Source organism: Pleurodeles waltl, chromosome 2_1 (assembly GCF_031143425.1).
Source record: "Pleurodeles waltl isolate 20211129_DDA chromosome 2_1, aPleWal1.hap1.20221129, whole genome shotgun sequence".
In the NCBI taxonomy this organism is placed as follows: domain Eukaryota; kingdom Metazoa; phylum Chordata; class Amphibia; order Caudata; family Salamandridae; genus Pleurodeles; species Pleurodeles waltl.
The window spans coordinates 181965813-181984938 of NC_090438.1; positions in this window are offsets into that span (position 1 = coordinate 181965813).

Sequence of the window (19126 nt, forward strand, 5' to 3'; positions counted from 1 at the left end):
ATAAATACAGGAGGAAATGAAGAAAAAAGAAAAGAAGAAAAAAAAAGGATAGACTATGAGATAAGTGAGGGGAGTGGGGGGAGGTGTCCAAGAAACTAGTGAGGGCGCGCCACGCCCGCAACTCACCAAGGCACCATGCCCAATTTGGGGCCTCGAGAAAAGTAAAGAATGGCAGGGGCACAGTATGCCCAGCCGCCACCGACCGGGGCCACGCCCCGAGCTGAATGCTTGGCTCGTGCCGCGGTCCGCCGCAGTGCAACACCTCGTGTACTTTTCTCTTCCCTCCCCCATTGTTGTTTGCTCCCTAATGTGCCGCTTTTCCTCAGCTCTACTCCTCCTGCTCCCCTCTTCTCTTCCTCCATCGCCCCCTCCGCCATTATGGTCCTTTTTAGGTCAAGCATAGCAGCGCACAAGTGCTGCTTTTCTTACGTTTTGTTATCTATTTGGGCTTTTTAACCACGCCCACATCACGCCCATCACTATCACTCGTTAATGGGCTTGCCCTTCAAATTCCTTTGTTATCATTGGTAAATGCTTTACATTTGTCTCTCCTTGGGGCGGATTGGTTACCGCCTTGGACATCGACCCTGTTACATGGCTAATTGCGCTTTTGCCGTTATGTTGGACTGTGAGCGAACATCTTTTTCCTTTTCTGTGTCTCCTTCACGCTTATGGCGTGGTGCTTTGAATCGGCTTGCTAATGTGAAACTGTTTTACATTTTTTATTTTCAATTTATGTGGCAAGAAAAGTCTGGTTAGGAGCTTACAACGCTAATAGCTCTAACACGAGCAAATGCAAAACAAATTGCATTGCAAATGCTTGTTTTAAATTGCGTTTTCATACAAAAAAAATAAATCTTAATTCCTATACTTAGCAATCCGCGTGACATTCACAACTATAGTAGTACTACAAAAGTTACTAAAAAGCACTATTTAAACGTTAGTATTTGTAGTAACTTACACTTATGTAGTAGTTTACACTTTTAACTTACACTTTTGTAGTAGGTACATGTGTAACTTACTCTTTTGTAGTAACTTACACTTTTGTAGTAAATTATATGTGTAAGTTATACTTTCATAGTAAATTACACTTGTAACTTACACCTTTGTAGCAACTTAAACTTTTGTAGTAATGCCAGCACTACACATGGCCAACCACTGGTACCGCAACACCCTTGATTAGAAAGCAATGGCGATAGGGAATTACAATAAAACTCCATAGGAAATTAGGAAATAATGTTAATTTAAATTAAAATATTTAAAATAATTAAAAATATAAACATATATATATATATATATATATATATATATATATATATATATATATATATACACAAAATTACTATTTAATTACAAAACATTTAATAATCTATTTTTAGCTTAAAACATAATGTAAAATTACATTTTATTAAAAATAATTTAATTATTTCAAATAATTCTATACACCCCTCTAACCCCTGCATAACTTTTAATGCACAATAAAAATATTTTATTTCTTCAGGTTGGATTTGTGTTAAATTTAAACTTCAGAAAAATAATCTTAATTTATTTTTATATATTTCATTTAGTTAAAGTTTTACCTCAAAATTAATTGTTCTGCAGCATTTTTCTGTTGTGTTCTACATTCAAAATAAACCCATAAAATGAATTTACATTAATATTTAACATAAAACTATCTATAAAATTTATTTTCGAGGTAAGTAATGGTATTTGTTTTTAAAATCATATATAGTTTACCATGCAGAGATTCGTGCCAGAACTGCACAGTCTCCTTTTGGTAAAGTATGGGGAAAATTAAAAAAAAACATTTAAATGTATAACAAAATAGAAAAGAATGCTACAACACTATTACATTAATTCCAAATTAGAACTTTATTTAATGGAAATATATTTAATTAAATTATTTTCTGAAGTTTGAATTCAAAAATAAATTCCCTCCTGAAAAAAAGAAAATATTTTTAATGTGCATCAATAATTATTAAAAGTGATGTATAGAATAATTACAATGAATATAATTATTTTTATTAAAATTAATGTTAAATTATGTTTTAAATCAAAAATACACTGTTAAATATTTCACAATGGTATAATTAATATGTAGCATGTTTATACATTTTTAACATTCTTTACATTAATTTATATTTTTTTTTACTATTTATATGGCTTAATTTAATTCAACATTATCTCCTATAGAGCTTTATTTTAATTCTTTACCGCCTTTATTTTCTATGGGAGGCTGATGCAGTACCAGTGTTTGGCCATGTGTTGTGCTATGTTATTTTTCGTTATGCAGATTTGTAGAATGCACTATCACCCAAGACGGTATCGTGGTGCTGAGTAAGTTCGAGTGGGATTACTTGCAAAGCCAAGTCTTCAGTTCCTTGTGGAAGTCAAGAAGTTGGGAGGAGTGTTGGATTTACTACAAAATGGTAAGTTATTACAAAATTGTAAGATACACACGTGTAAGTTACTGCAAAAGTTTAAGTAACTACAAAGGTGCAGTTTGTGAATACTGAAGAGTAGTAAACTTACTCAAAAGTGAAAACGTACTCAAAAATGCAATTACCTTTGTGAATCAGGCCCTCTGATTGGTAAATAAAAAGCAAAACAATTGCCGTCCATTGCATTCAGCTGCCTGCCTGCTTTGTGATGCAAGGGCATGCATATGTGTGCCAGCAGTATTACAACCACCAGCAGTGGTCACATCAGCACACCTTTTTGCATTTTTAATAATAAATCTTGCTTATGTTGCACAGCATTAGGAATAAGCATTTTGCTTGGCTCCCCATGCTGTACAGCATCGCTTAAAAGCATTGGCAAAGCCAGTAGGTTCAGAAGGCGAGACTTACTGGCTTTTGCCAATACTTATTGGTATTGGACTGCAGATGCAGCAAGTACCTTGGAATTGAGACCCACTAAAAGTCCTTTGATGCATTCACATTGCTGACACCATGACATTTTAATTGCTGGCTTATGACTGTTTTGTTTAGGAAATGCATGCAATTTTGATGCACTACCCTGTTCTACCGAAACAGTGCCATTCACTCTTGAACCTTCATTTATTCCACTTTGCTTTCATGGTAACAAGTTGTTTCATTTATGGCTTCTAATCACTCACAAAGTAAAGATGTGTGTGAACAGTGGCTTTCTTAAAGATGCAACAAAAATACTGTCCCTCTGTCAAAAGTATAAATGATGCAACATTTACTGTATATGTTGGGCAGTTGGGGGCAATACACACAGTAGCCAATTACTAAACACTTCCCCTAATGTGAAGGTCCGTGCATGTATCTTGCCATCTGCAGTAGCACTGAATCTGACAACACAAATCTTTCATCAGCTGACTTCCACAGTTCTTTTTCATCTCTAAAACATCTCAAAGTGAAGGAATGCTTGAATTAATCTCAGCCACTGGTAATTACTCAGGCATCTTTCAAGTCTACCTTTATTTTGCACACCATACCATCTCTGTTTAGAATCAGTCATATGTAAATCAAACTTGACCCTGCTTCAATGGAAATATTCCAGCTTTAATTGGCAGACTAGGTCTTCCCTGAACCAGAACACAAGCAACCCGGGACCAGTTTGGCTCTTATTAGAGCTCATCAGGCAGTTATAGCTCAGTTTCAGTGCCACAGTGTGCACAGGACCCACGTCTAGGCATGCCCGTCCCACTTAGGGTGACACACTTAGGATGACACACTGAAGTATACAAAAACTGATAGACAGAATGCTTGAATTAATCTAATGCACTGATAATTGCGCGGGTGCATCGCAGTCCATTATTATTTTGCACACCCTGCTAGGCCCTAAAGGTGAAGACAGCCTTAGGTTGCATGTGTTCCATGACCTGGTCCTGGGCTTCCTTGCAAAGTCCACAAGCTTAGGGTACTACTGTTGTGCCTTGAGGAAATCATCCTGGGTCGGCCCACAGCAGCTAGCAAACCGTGCAGCTCTGGAACCGACCTAGACTCCAGCACTTGGGCTGCTTACTCCTCTCCATCTGGAGCAGAAGGGATGGCCAGAACAGCCAGTGCATTCCACATCTTCCCTTTCCTGTAAACTACCTTCTCCTGCTGTGCAGCCTCAGTGATGGTTAAGACAGCTGACACTGTCCGAGGCATAAAGGCTTCTGGTCCTGATTCTAAGACAGGGGCAATCAAATCATTGTCCAAGAGACAATCAGCACCTTGCTTCTCTCTCACCCTTACATTTACCCTTGAGCCTCGGCATTGATTTGTACCTCAACTTTGGCAAGTTAGTACTCCATACCTTCGCCACTGACTACCAAACCTGTATCCTTGGTGACAAGGAGAATCACTTTCGGCTTGAGATACTGCCTTTCAACCATAGTCCTGAAAACCTCAGTATCCCTCTCGGCAGGCACCTTCCTCTCATTGATACTGACTTTCTGCAGAAACCCCATAGTGTTAGGATAAATGTGCTGCAGGTCATCTAGATCCCTGTCCCAAATGACCATGGCCACTAGGTTAAGCGCAACAGAGCACTCTTGGGTCCTTTCACCCACATGTAACACATATGCTATCCATGGTACAGCTGGTACTAGGCCATTTCATATTTTGTCTCCGGATCCCTCTCCGTCAGATCTGTAAGGCATTGCCTAAGTGAGACAGAACACTCCTTCTTGAGTCACCATTAACTGGTTAAGGGAATAGAATCCCTTGACCTCCATACCTTTTACCCACTCATTCCAGTCACGAAATGCACCATGAATCTATGTTTCAAATGGAACACCACCTGCCCTCTTGCATTCTTTGAAACTCTGGAGGTACTGAGCTGGCTTCAGCCCAAACCATCTAACCCAAGCTTCTCTCTTGCACCTGTAGACCATCTGGTCTGCCACAGGCACCCTTCCAATGAAGGCTGCCCCTTCCAAGGGCAAGTAACCAATTAAGGCTGCTGCCTTAGATGCCTTATTCAAAGCCTACACCTTACAAATGATTTCAAAGCTCACAGACCATTCATAGATATCCTGCCTTTTCCACATATGCATATGCAAACTCACTTGGAATCTTGGACACTACCTGGCCTGAACTGGAGGTGGAGTTGCATTTCTCAGATGGAGTCTGTTAGAAATGGTGTTTCTGGTTGGCTAGGGTAAGCACCTAAACCAGACAGAACCTACCGACTATAGTCAGGGCAAGGGAGTTACACATCCAAGATAACCCCTTTTCACCCCCTTGGTAGTTTGGCACGAACAGTCAGGCCTAACTAGTGGCAATGTGTAAAGCGCTTGCAAAACACACACAACACACGTGACGCAATAAATACACCACAAAGGGAGCACAACACCAACTTATGTAAAAATAAACTGTATTGCACAAAACATAATTAGACCAAACATAACATATCAATAATACCCTGCTACCCAAGCAGTTGTCAGAATGTTACATAATACTGTTACTCTGCAGAAATCAGCAGTAGTCACATATAACACATAGGTTACTTATTATTCTGCAACATAAGCAGTAGTCAGGAATCACATTACTAAAGAAATGCACTGGTCATAGAAATATCATAAATGCCCATACCAGGAACATTAGAAAACATATGACAAGTCACCAAAAACACATCAGCATGTCATGCCCATAAAAGGAACATCAACACATATATGTCATATCACACCAAGAACAGGTTATCCTAACAGTCCCCTCAAGCCCATAAAAGGAACATCCGGAAAGGGTATTTCTGCAAGAGTACCTGTTTTGGGTTTGAAAGGCACCTCCCGTGCCACGAAGCAACTGGGGGCCTCTCGCGCTTCATTGTCTCCAACAGGGGGGCCGTTTTTATATTAGGAGTAGTGGCCCCCTTTGTTCCCTTTATAGGGGCCCCTCCTGGGACCTGTGATCTCTTGGGTGCCACCTGGGCCACTATGGGCCCCCCAAAGGGGGGACGGGCAGAACAAAAACCCCGCCAAGGAGGAAAAAAAGAGAACTTGCGGTGCAGGGGTCCTCCGATGAGGCTTACGCCCGCCCGTGATCTCCACTGAGTAAAAAGGGCTCCGGTGGGGTGGGCAGCCTCTGATAAGGCTTCCTTCCCTGCCCGATCCCTACTTTAAAATGGGGCCCGGTGGGGAGGGTAGCCTCCGATGAGGCTTTCTTTCCTGCCCATCCTCCCATGCAACAAGGAGCTTGCCTGGGCTGAAGCAGTGAAGTGGGTAGAAGTTGGCTCTTGTTCGTGCCCCAGGGGCATTCCTTGGAGCATGCGTTGCCCAGGGGGCACTCTAGGAGTTCGCTTGCTCCAAACTTGACTCGATGGTGCCCCGGGGGCACAGGACATGGCGTGCTTTCCCCACGCTGAGTTTAACAAACACCTGAGTGGCTACGGTGAGTTTTCCCTTGGGTCTCTCTGAACCATGCGATAATGCACTCCGCAGGCACTATAAAAGTGAGTGTGGTGTTTTCATAGCGCTTGGAGGCCCACTGTGTAGAGCGCTCTCCAGGTGCTAGCTGCAATGCAAATGAAGCACTCCTCCTGCACTCTTCCTGTGCAGGGAAACAGGGATGCAGGGGAAACACGGGCCACCGCACCAAGCCCCTGGAGACAATAAATGGAGGTACAGGAGACAGGGCCCAGCAACAGGCAAGCACAAGGAAGATGTAGTCAGTGGCGAGTCCTCCTGGTGACCCAGCAGGTCACAGGTCAGCACAACAGCAGCAATCAAAGGCAGTGTCCTGTGTCCAGTTCCAAGTATGTTTCTTGTCTAAATTGTGGGGAAAAATCCCCTGTCCTTATACTCAGTTTTGCAATGCATTTCTAATGAAGAGGAGAAGGGGTTTCAACCAGCTACAACTGGTTTTGGGGGTTCCCCTCTCTCCTCCCGCACAGGCTTCAAACATTAGTAGGGGGTAAACTACCCTTTTATGTGAGTTTGGGCACATCTTTTACAGATGCATGTGTGCCACGCCTCCCCCTTCTCCCAGCCCAGGGAGACCATTCAAAATGTAGATGCACCTCTGTGCCACACCTCCCCACCCCCCCTCTGTGTACAGGCAGTCTGAGAAGTATGCACAAAACCAAACTGTCACTCTGCCCAGACGTGGATTGGAGTCAAGCTGCAAAACACCAGAGTCATAAGCTCAGAGAAATGCTCACTTTCTAGAAGTGGCATTTCTGTGATGATAATAAAAAATCCACCTACACCAGAAAGCAGTATTTCTCACTACCATTACAACCATACCAAACATACCTACGCTACCCCTCATAAATCAGACAATACCCACTAGACATAAGGCAGGGCATTTCCAATGGAATTCTATGAAAAGGCAGCACTCACAGCAGTGAGAAACCAAATAGGCTGTTTGTCATTACTGGGACAGGGCAAGCTACAAGGCACATGTCCTCCTATCTACCAGCACAGCACCCTGCCCATATGGCTAGCTGGGGCCTAACTTAGGGGTGACTTAAATGTAGTAAAAGGGGAGTTCTGGGTCTAGCAAGTAGATTTAGATGTCAGGTCCCTGTGGTAGCAAACTGCGCATGCAGGTCCTGCGCTAGCAGGCCTGAGGCAGGTTTGAAAGGCTACTTCAGTGGATGGTGCAAGCAGCACTGCAGGCCCACTAGAAGCATTTAATTTACAGGCCCTGGGTATAGGGATACCACTGTTAAAGGGACGTACAGGTAAATTAAATGTGCCAATCAGGTATATGTCAATCATACCAAGTTTACAAGGGAGAGCACATTCTCTTTAGCACTGTTTAGCAGTATTAAAGTGCCCAGAGTCTTAACGTCAGCCAAAAAGAATCAGAAAAATTAGGAGGAGAAGGCAAAAAGTTTGGGGAATGACCCTGCAGAAAAGGCCAGGTCCAACTGAGTCATTTTTGCAGCCATCCCAAACTTCTCTTTCTCAAGGGCAATCTGTTTCCTATGAAGCTCTTAATCCTTTTTATTTTCCCTTCCCTCCAACTTTCTTAATTTCTCCTCCTCAGTTTTTCTTCCTGAACCCATTCCTCGGTCTCTCCAGCCTCCTCTCCTCTTATTACACTCATGCTAACCTCAATTTCAATCTCAAATGCCCTGGCCTTCTGCTACTGCCCATCTTCAGTTTTCTGTACAGCCAGCTGCAAGTTCTTGGTCTCTACAGGACTCAACCCATCCAAGTGATTTAATCCCGCAATTGGTGACAGTGGTACCGTACAAATTAGAGGTGGTGTGCATATTGTGGACATTTCTGAAAGTGCATTCAGGGACACACCCGGTATCTGTCTGGGACGGATCTGCACTAAATTGGAAATGTCCTTAATCAAAGAGAGGGCGTGAGAAGAAATTGGGGAGTCACCTCAACTGCCCAGTTCCATTATGCAATTAATTCCATTATGCCCACAATTCATTTAGCTCTCTTTTCCTCACCTTCAGGGACACTCTAGATGTTTTAATAGGATTTTCACTTACTAGAGTGACATGCTTCATCATGGAATCCATGTCCAGATACCTACTGTATCTGGACGGGATAAACAGTGAAATTTGATGCCGCTGTTTGTGATTTTTCAGGGATCCAAACAATTGATAAAATTGTTTATGGTATCCTAATTCTAGTTTATTATGAGGGCCCCTCGATAATGTTGCTATTTTCAGGGCCAAATGTGGACCCCTGGGTTTACTTAGTTCAAACTGTCACCCTACTACATGTGTTTTTAAATATCTTGTTCATACCACTCACTCATTCTAGCATGCCATACATACAAACCCACTGGGCACAATCTTCTGTATGAACTCTGTGGGTCCAGAGAGATAGCGTTACCTATAAACACAGCTGCATTTTCAAACTATATCTCATAATGGTTAGCACTGCACACAAAAAAACTACGACCAGTGTATTTGTGCGGTGCACAATCTTTCCAATTGAGCCTATTTTATGGAGTCAAACTAGCCTTAGTGAGTCTAGTTCAATATTCAGTGAAATCATGCATAGTAAAGCATACAACTCTCAGTATTGATAATAGTTAAAACCTTACGGGCAAAATACACACATCATCCACAAAGAGGTACTGGAGGCAGGCAGGCCTAATTATTGCACTTAAGTTAGGAAAATACCAAAATGTAGCAGTCAAAATTGTTTTAGGTGCAGTCTACGCCCCCCAATAGTACCCAATTTCACTTACTTTGTCAGAGAACAACACCTGGCTCTTGCCTGTCTGGACCCTCCAAACCTGCATCTTAGTGGTTGTGTTTTTTTTTTACTCCTTTTAAATGACCATCGTTCAATGTGCATATGGAAGGGCAATTATGTCATCCCTTATTGTCTAGTATCTGGACTGTGTTGCAATCTTTATTTCGCTTCACGTCGTTTTTTAACTGAGAATGGCCCAAATGTCTACCCAGACAGGGCTATGCTCAGTAGTCCTGTAGCCTACATAAGCATACCACTAGTAACACTAGCGAGTGAGAGACCTTTTTCGTATTTTTTTATTATTTTTTATTAACAACTTTATTTTGCATTTTAGAATATCAAACAGGACACATTGACCAGGACATCCAGCATACATTAACATGAAGCAATGAGACAGAGTATGTAGAAAGACAGGCATCATTACATACAGCATAGTGCATCATATCGCAACAGTAAAGGCACGACAACTTGTCAGGGCAGAACAAAGATCTCAGATCCTCCAGGCATCTCCTGGCTGATCAAATTCTCAAGCGTGGACCCCCTAAGGAACAGCCTAGTAGGTGTATGCAAATTTGGTCTTAAAGCATATCACAGCCATTTCTGGAAAAGAGTGAAATATAATCAGGTTGTCGGGAGTTCCCAGCCGACACCCGGAAAGAGAGAACCCACATGCCTGAAGCCCGAAGCGTCCTAGACATTGTAAGATGTTCACCCCCCAACCTTCCCTGACATCGGATATATGTAAGGAAAGGGCACCAATGAGACTCACATTTAGCTTGTTTATCTCTGAGCAAGATTTTCCAAACCTTGCTCCACCGCAGGTTGATGGTGGGAGCCTGAGGATGTTTCCGCATCGGTGCAATGCAGAGGCGTGCTGCCACTAGAAGGTGGGATAGAAAAGGGCCTCTAGGTGTTGCGGTTGGGAGAGCTCTCATGGCCCCAGGGTAGCCCAAAAGGACCAACAAGGGGTTCTGTGGCAATGTGACCCCACTGATATCATAAATCAGATCCCAAAAGCAACGTATACAAGGACAAGACCACCAAGTATGCAGGTACGTACCCCGTCCCCTGCTTACCTTTCCAGCACTGGTCAGAACTCCCAAACATTCTATGTAGGCGCAAGGGCGTCAGATACCATCTTGCGAACAATTTATTGGCATTTTCATTGTGTTGAACACAGACTGATGTAGCCGACGCTCTTTGCCATATTGATCGCCATGAATCCTCAGGGATTACAATTGCTATTTCCCTACTCCCATTGTGTCACATAAGTGTGTTTCTTAGCAGGCATAAGGGCATGAATATAACTGCACAGTAAGGAAATGCCTTCGTGTTGAACGGTAAGAGACCTTTTATGAAACACCTAGGGTGAGAAAAGAGAGACCTGGACCCCTAAAACTGTGAGGTGTCTCACCGCTTGCTGCCTATTGTCAGAACCTTTTAGAGGCCATGGAGTGAGCAGTGTATTTTGGGCCCAACCATGGGAGTTGCGGTCTTTTACTCCTGCTGTCCCAGGGCCCGGCCCACTATGGGTTCAGGGTAATGTACCACGCAAAGGCACGCATTTATCCCAGTATGCACACTCAAGAGTCACACGCTGCCAGATGACAAACTCATTCACCAGTAGGCCAAGGTTGAATTAAGTCCACAGCAGGTGAACTGTGCATGAGTGGGCCGGTAGGCACTAATCCTGTGACACAAGTATGGTAAGTTAAGCGTTATTGTATAGTTAATGAAACTCATTACACGCCATAACTCTAAACCTATTGTATAGATCACAGTCAAATAAAAGAAAGAGGTTCTTGTAAGAGCAACTAAGTGCACCTCCCAGCGGGTTTTATCATTTGAAAATTGATTTCTCTCATTTTCAGTTGTCCTTAAGCCTTTCCATTCCAGAGACAACACCCCCGGCTTAAGTTTGTTTCACATGCCCATTAGGTGAACAAAGGGGTACATAACAGATGACATCGCACGGATGACATTGCCACTTAAAATACATCCTAAGGTTAAAACCGGTGTTTTAAAAATATAAGTTTCAGGTTTAGCCAATTTTGAGATTATACTCGACTTTTTGGCCCACTAAAATTTCCTGATAAACTTCTCTAACCTGTCTAGCACAACCATAACAAATTATATAAAGCTGGTTGCTAATTTTCATATCTGTTGGGTTAAAACGTTCCCTCACTGCTGAGGCACACAATCTTATTGTCAAGCGTCTGAAGGATGGTACTAAAAATAGTAACTGTTCTATGTTATATTATTTGCAAGTCTTAGCATTGTGTATGTGAGATTTCTCGCTTTGATATTTCACTCCTCCTCAGTGGTGGCTCCTCTGCTATGGCGGATGAGCGTCCTCCCTCCCTCGAGCAGCAGCAGCTGCAAACCTTTTATAACGAAAGGATAATAAACTATGATTATCATCCTTTCAATGTTAAAGGGGTGGGGCCATGTGGGATGATAGCAATGAGGGGAGTGCACTGTGCACCTCCCTCAGTGCACATGTGTGTTTGGCAGGCCGACTCAGGACGGCCAAACACAGATGCGCACTGTGCTCTCTCCAACCCGGGACTGTGTTGCCGGGATGGAGAGAGCAGGCGCAGGCTCCCAGTCTGCATGGGAGCGTCCAGGCTGGGGGCTCCCAGCCAATATTAACGCTGTTCTGAGCAGCGTCAGGATTGGCCGCAGGGCAGGCTGGGAGCCTGTGCCTGCTGAGGAGAGGGAGGAGCGGCGGTGTGGCGAGGAGCGCAGGTAATGTATTTGTCCCCACCTCCCGTCCACCGCCACGCCACTTCAAATCGCAGAGAGCCACGACTGCTCCTCCTTTTGTTTAATACCATGTGTTGTTAAACGATAGGCTCAAATATTTGTATGTGCTTGCCAGTGAGATTTGTTTGCTTTCTATATACCAGCTACTCGCTATCTTTTTCCAAAGCCTGAAATGTTGCAGGCTTGATTTTTCATAATTAAGATTATTGTGATGCTTTGTGCTTTGCGCTAACATGCGGTTCTGATAAAAAAATGTCCAAAATATGCAGTTAGCATTAGAAATTAAAATGCAACGAGCTTGTAGTTTTTTTACAGACATTAACCAGCACAAATCATCAAGGATATATGATGCTTGCACACAGATTAAATACATTTTAGCAAAGAAATGCAATATGCCAGACATAAGAATTGCTAACAGTAGACGTTAAGAAAATGGCAGTGTCTTCTAATTAATGCCACACCATACTGGTTTCAGGATAAGGTAGAGCATGAGCATAACAGCACGCATGTGAGTAGACAAGACAGGTGAGTTTGCAAGAGCATTTTAAGAACAGTCGCTGAATTCTGCAAACTGAATAAGAAAACATGGAGAAGGAGTGAGTGGCACAAGAAGTGGACGGACACTTTTTAAGATGGCCCAATCTGTGCTTGGTCCACGCTTTATAGTAGAAACAGGAAGTGACACCTGGTCCATTAGGAGACAGAAAAGAAAAGTGACAATGAAGCCAACAAATGGTAAGCAATGGGTGGGCTCCAAACCCTTTATTGTAAACAATACCTCTCCCAGCAAAAAAGTGTTTCAACAAATCCTTATTGCTCTCGAAGAAAAGTGTTGGCAGCAGAAAGCATTAAGAGAACTGACAAGATAAAGTCCAACCTACACGTACCCCCTCAAGTCAAATTTCACCACAGGCAAACCAGAATGTGCATAGCACATAAGACACTGCTAGCAGCACATATCAGACTACACGATCAAGGAGGCAAGACAGGATAACTGACACGCTGACTGACTAAGAGGAATGAACATACCAGGCACACTTGCCAAATACTAGGGACCAATGGACCTAGCCACACTTCAACAACAGATATCGCAGAGGAGCTTGATAAATACTATGCTCCGCTATGCCACTCGACAACCTCATATTTTCTTGATCGCCTCCCTGATTAGCTACACTCCATTTCAAAGCTCAGCCTCTAAGAACTCAAGAAAACAAGGCTAAACACCCCAATTACAATTTATCAAATGACAGAAACGATTACACAACTGGTCTCCAGCAAATCACCAGGCCCAAATGGATTCCCTGAGGAATTCTACAAATGTCTTATAACCCCTTTGGCACAACTACTGCTAAAGATCATTGAAGATGACAAATCTTGTGGGTTTTTCCTGCCTGAGATAAGTGAAGCCCACATCGCTAAAATGCTGAAGCCAGGACAACCCCAGGAACAATGTGGGTTGAACTGAACCCAAGATACTGGTTAAAATACTAGCAACTTGTCTAACTCCAACAATCGCTAACATGAAGAGTGGTTTCATGTCCCTCCATCCTACCTGCCATAACATCAGAAAAGCTTTCAATGCACTTGTGACGCAATCTGGGCTACCTGATCCTTTAGCGCTAATATTGATAGACTCAGAGAAAGCCTGCAAAAGCATATCATTGGACGATCTTGTCACGCTTCTTGAGCACATGGGCACTGGAACCAGCTCTGTGGCTTACTCACACACATACAGAGGGTTGGGTGCCAGAGTATGAATCGGAGGAACACTGTCCTGTTCCCCCCCCCTGGGAAGGGGGATGACGGAGCATTGCCCACTCTTGGGACCTTTGAAAGTGGTGGGGCATAATCCTTGACTTGAATTCCAAAAAGCTTTTTCTTGAAGGGTTCTCTCGTACTTTCTTGCACTAAGTTTACTGTCTCACTCAGTTTCACTTGGTCTCACTAATTCACATAGTCTCACTCATTCTACTCTGGCCCACTCTGTTTCACTGTGTCCCACTCATTCTCACTCATTCTAAATTAGTCTTTCTGTGACTCAGTCTCACACACAGTAACACTCAGTTACACTCACTGTCATTCTCCCTGACTCGCTCACATTCATTTTCACCCATACTGGTCCATGCTGGTCCTTACTGTCACTCATTTTCACTCACTGTGTCTAATTCCTTCTCTGACTCTCTCTCACTTATAGTCACACAGACATGCTCACAGTGGTGGGGTTTCACCAGCTCTGAACAGTATCTCTGACAGCTGATGCAGGCACCTTCATGCACCTGTGTCAGCAATCAAACAATGTCTCTAGCTGCTTTATTTTGTTGTTGGACTTGAAGTGGGTCTGCATTTTATTTTTATTACCTCAAGAGTGAATAATTATTCACTTGAGATAATAAAAATGGACCACAATCAAGGAGGGTGCAGTGTAGTTGTGGAGCCCATAAAGGAGAGCTGGCACTTGCCCAGGGACACCTGCCCATAAATCCAGTCCATCCACTCAATCATCCATCCTTTCACTTATCCATCCCCCTTTCGTCAATCCATTCATCCATCCATTCAATCATCCATCCATCCTTTCGCTCATCCATCCACCCTTACCCTCCATCCTTCCATCATCCTCCGTTTGCCTCATCCATCTATCCTCCCTTTCACTCACCCATCCACCCCTATGCCCATCCATCCACCCTTCATTCCATTCATACATCCCTCCATTTACCCTTTCACTCAGCCATCCATCCTTTCACTTACTCATCCATCTAGCTATCTATTCATCCATCCATCAATTCACCCTTCCATTCATCCATCCTTTCATGCAGACATCATCTACCCTGCCTTTCACTCATCCATCCATTGTTTTACACATCCATCTTTACATACATCTTTTCACTCATCAATCCTTTCGCTCATCCATCTTCACTCCAACCCTCCATCAATACATCCATCCATCAATCATCCATTTACCCTTCCACTCATCCATTTATCCATCCATCCTCTCACTCATTCTACCAACCATCCATCCTTTCTCTCATCATCCATCAACCCAACCTTTCTATCCACTCATCCATCCATTCATCCATCTATTCATCCATCCATCCGTCCAGCCATCCATCCTCCCTTTTACTCATACAGCCTCCCTGCCTTTCGCTGCACCATTCTTACATCCATTCTTTCATCCATGCACCTATCTACCCATCATTTCAAGCATCCATCCACCCATTCTTCCTTTCACTCATTCACCCTCCTAAGTTAATTATGAGCCTTTGTCTGCTGAGCGGTAGACAGAAGAGGAGCATCAAGAACCACACCCCACTGTAGCTGCTAACAGTAGCTGCACCCCTCCTACCTGCTTTTCGGTGCAATCAACAAACCGTTGCCACCCACTACCTCCTTTTCCTCATCGGCCTGCCCCGCCCCAGCCACTGAAGTGAATGGAACTTTGCTATCTCATCCCAGGGCCACTGTTTTCGTGCCCCAAAAGCAACTGGATCAATTGCATTGTAAATCAGCCCTCCCTCTCACTGCAATGCCCCATTTGCCCATGAACAGCAGTCGCCCCAGACAACAGTCAAATCTCTGGATTTAGACAAACAAGTTAGATAACCTCCTTCTATATCTCAACAACCTATTACAGTCAGGACGTATGGTAATGCAGATGCTCGAAAACATTGGTCAGCTGTTGGGCTTCAGGGTCACCTGGACCAAGACTAGACTGTAGTCTTAGGGAACAACTATAATTCATAAACGGATGGGCTTGGAATCCAAATATCTACACGCAGCACAAGGTACTTAGGTATCCAACTCACACTTGCAGAAACAGCACATATGGACAACATGCTTCCAATACTCAACAACATAAGCAGAGATAAACATAATTTGTCGTCTCTACCTTTATCAATGCTGGTAGAATCACACTCTTAAAGATGGTTCTCCGTAAATTGCTTTACCTACCGCAAAACTACCCTTTTACACTCCCATGCAGTCTGCTCCATAATTTGAATTCTCTACTGAGCACATTTCTGTGGGTCCATTGGCGATGGGTTACTTCCATAGAATGTACTTGACGCTGGAAATTCTCTGGTGCTTCGGTCATGGCCTGCAACTGAGATGCCTCCGGTGTCATGCTGAAATTGGAGACTTTTTGCACAATGTCTGAACTTGCCCAAAAGCCCACTCCTTTTGGGAAGGGATATTTTAGACATTTCAATCACTATTTGGTGGACCACTGGTTTGGAACACAAAGGCGGTCATTCCAACCGCGCCGCCCGCCATGCGGTTACCGCCGAATGACCGCACCGCAGTCAAAAGACCGCAGCGGCCATTCTGGCTTTTCCGCTGGGCCGGCGGGCGACCGCCAAAAGGCCGCCCGCCGGCCCAGCGGGAAAGGCCCAGCAACGATGAAGCCGGCTCTGAATGGAGCCGGTGGAGTTGCTGGTGTGCGACCGGTGCAGTGGCACCCGTCGCGATTTTCAGTGTCTGCTTTGCAGACACTGAAAATCATTATGGGGCCCTGTGAGGGGGCCCCTGCACTGCCCATGCCAGTGGCATGGGTAGTGCAGGGGCCCCCAGGGGCCCCACGACACCCATTCCCGCCATCCTACCAGGATGGCGGGAAGGGGGTCGGAATCCCCATGGCGGTGCTGCAAGCAGCGCCGCCATTGCGGATTCCTTTGGCCAGGGGTAAACCGGCGGGAAACCGCTGGTTAGCCTTTTCTGACCGCGGCTTTACCGCCGCGGTCAGAATGGCCCAGGAAGCACCGCCAGCCTGTTGGCGGTGCTTCCGCGGTCCACGGCCCTGGCGGTCATGGACCGCCAGGGTCGGAATGACCCCCAAAGTTTGCCTTACTAAACATATTCGAAGACTGAGGCTTTACAAGGATGGAGAAGACCCCCCTTACAAGAGGCCTCGCATTTATGAAACAAGTCATGGCACAAATCTAGAGACAGGCAGCTCCTGGTCAAGCTAAATTCAGTGGAAAAGAGGTATGGACAGATGATGTATGCTTAACATACCTATCTACGAGGCACGTGGGTGCCCCCAGGAACTTCAGAAGATCCGAAGCTGGTGGTAACAACTCCAATGGTAATAAAGGTAATGTTAGCTGATACCTCATTTATACAAGTTAATATATAAATGGGGTACTTAACGTTTGACGATTGCTAACACATGGCAACCTGATATAAGCAGTAATAAAGCTGTGTGTGATTTACTAGAAATCACTAGTGTGCAATGTGGCAAAAGATTTATAATATTCTGTTCTATTATCTATTGTGTGTTCTCAAATAAGAATCTAACAAACATTTGTTTAAAAAAACTGTAGATCCAATTGTTTGGCAGCCTGTGGTGTGTCCTCGCCTCTCGTGTCAACAGACATGTTGCAACCAGTGGCTAATCTGTTGCTTAATGGCAGCATTTCCTGACTCGAAATGTTGCAAAGTAAACGACAGTGTTAAAATGCAATTTTACAAATTGGAAATGTTATGAAATCAGTATTCTGCAATATTTAGAAATAGTAAGAAGCAAAGCTATCCATTGCTAGGCTTGGAGTCAAGGAGAAGAAGCCCGTTCAGGACATCAGGAAGAAGCCCCCCAGCATCTAGACCTGCATCTGACCGCCCACATGTGGCTTGCACCTCCATAAGCCTACACAAGGCAGTATCCGTAGACTAAGCACACCACCACTACATGGTGGCAAAATCAAGAAAAGGGCAAAAACTGCCTTTTGGTAGAAGTGGAACACCCATGCTGGAAAACTGAACATTTGTATCAAATGATCACCACCGCATAGCTGCATATAGTTTACAGGGCTTGAGGTCGAAAGATGTGTTTTTTCAACAGTTGTTTCAAGTTTTCATTGTTACTACACCACGATGGTAATTCTCTTTAGATTCATATTAGGTAGTCTACTTTCTATTTACATAAATTTCTATAAACTTGCATATATCCCATTACCAGCCAGAGGCAATTTTAGGATCTCCTCCTTCACTCATACTATCTTTTCAAAACACTAGAAGTAGGTGAAAACCTCTGTGGGCCTCACATGCTGGTTGTTATCGAGCCCTCCATCCTCCATCTTAGCTTGGGGAAAAGTTAAGCAATATGTTTTCATTATGAGTGGGTTGGGAGCCCCGAGACCGATTCCGCCATGGCATCCCTTCCAATATGTGCCTGCCCATTGTAGTACCTGGCCATCTGAGTCAACAAACTATTTGGCACCACCATCTGACCCTCCTCAGAAACCCAAATTTCATCAGATCTTTGAATACAGTTCAGGTTGACCAAAAGTCGTTTCTCTTCTTTGTCTGCATTTTCCTGTAATGTTTTCAATTCTTCTACAGTGTCAATCACTTTTAAGGCACACTTGTGCAATTATTCTCTTCCTCATGCATCAATTCCTAGATGTCTTTAAACAATATACAGTTCAATGCACAAAGCCTTGCGACTTGATCTGCATATCCATTTCCCAATGAAATGTAATCCTGTGTCTTCTGATGTGCATTGCATTTTACCACTGCAATTTCTTCAGGCAACTGTATTGCGTACAACAACTCTTTTATTCTGTCGCCATTTCTCACTGGTGTTCCAGTAGAGGTCATAAAACCTTGTTTTGACCACAGCTGACCAAAATCATGAACAATTCCAAATCCATATTGACTATCGGTATAGATTGTGAGCCTTAGTCTTGCAGAAACATCGCATGCTCTAGCAAGAGCTACTAATTCTGCTACTTGGGCAGAATATACTCCTGGAAGCCAGGAAGCTTCTAACGTGCCTGTAATTGTGCATACTGCATATCCTGCTCTCAATGTCCCTGTTCCATCTCTGAGACACGAACCATCAACAAAGACAATTTGGTCATTTTCTTCCAAGCGCGTGTCTCTAATATCAGGCCTTGGTTTTGTACACAGCTCAGTTACCTCAAGACAACCATGCCCAATGTCTTCTTCTTTTTCAATTTCAACAGTATCACTAGGAAGCAATGTTGCTGGATTCAGCACTGTACACCTCTTTAATGTTACATTTGGAGCACCCAATATACTCGTCTCATACCTTGTCAGTCTTGCACCCGTCAAGTATTGTGTTTTCGTCCTTGTCAATAAAATTTCAACAGAGTGTGGTACCATTACCGTCAAAGGGTATTCCATAACTACCCCTTCACATTGGGAAAGACTTTAACCAACTGCGGCTACTGCACGCAGGCAACCTAGTAAATCTGCTGCTACCGGGTCCAAGGT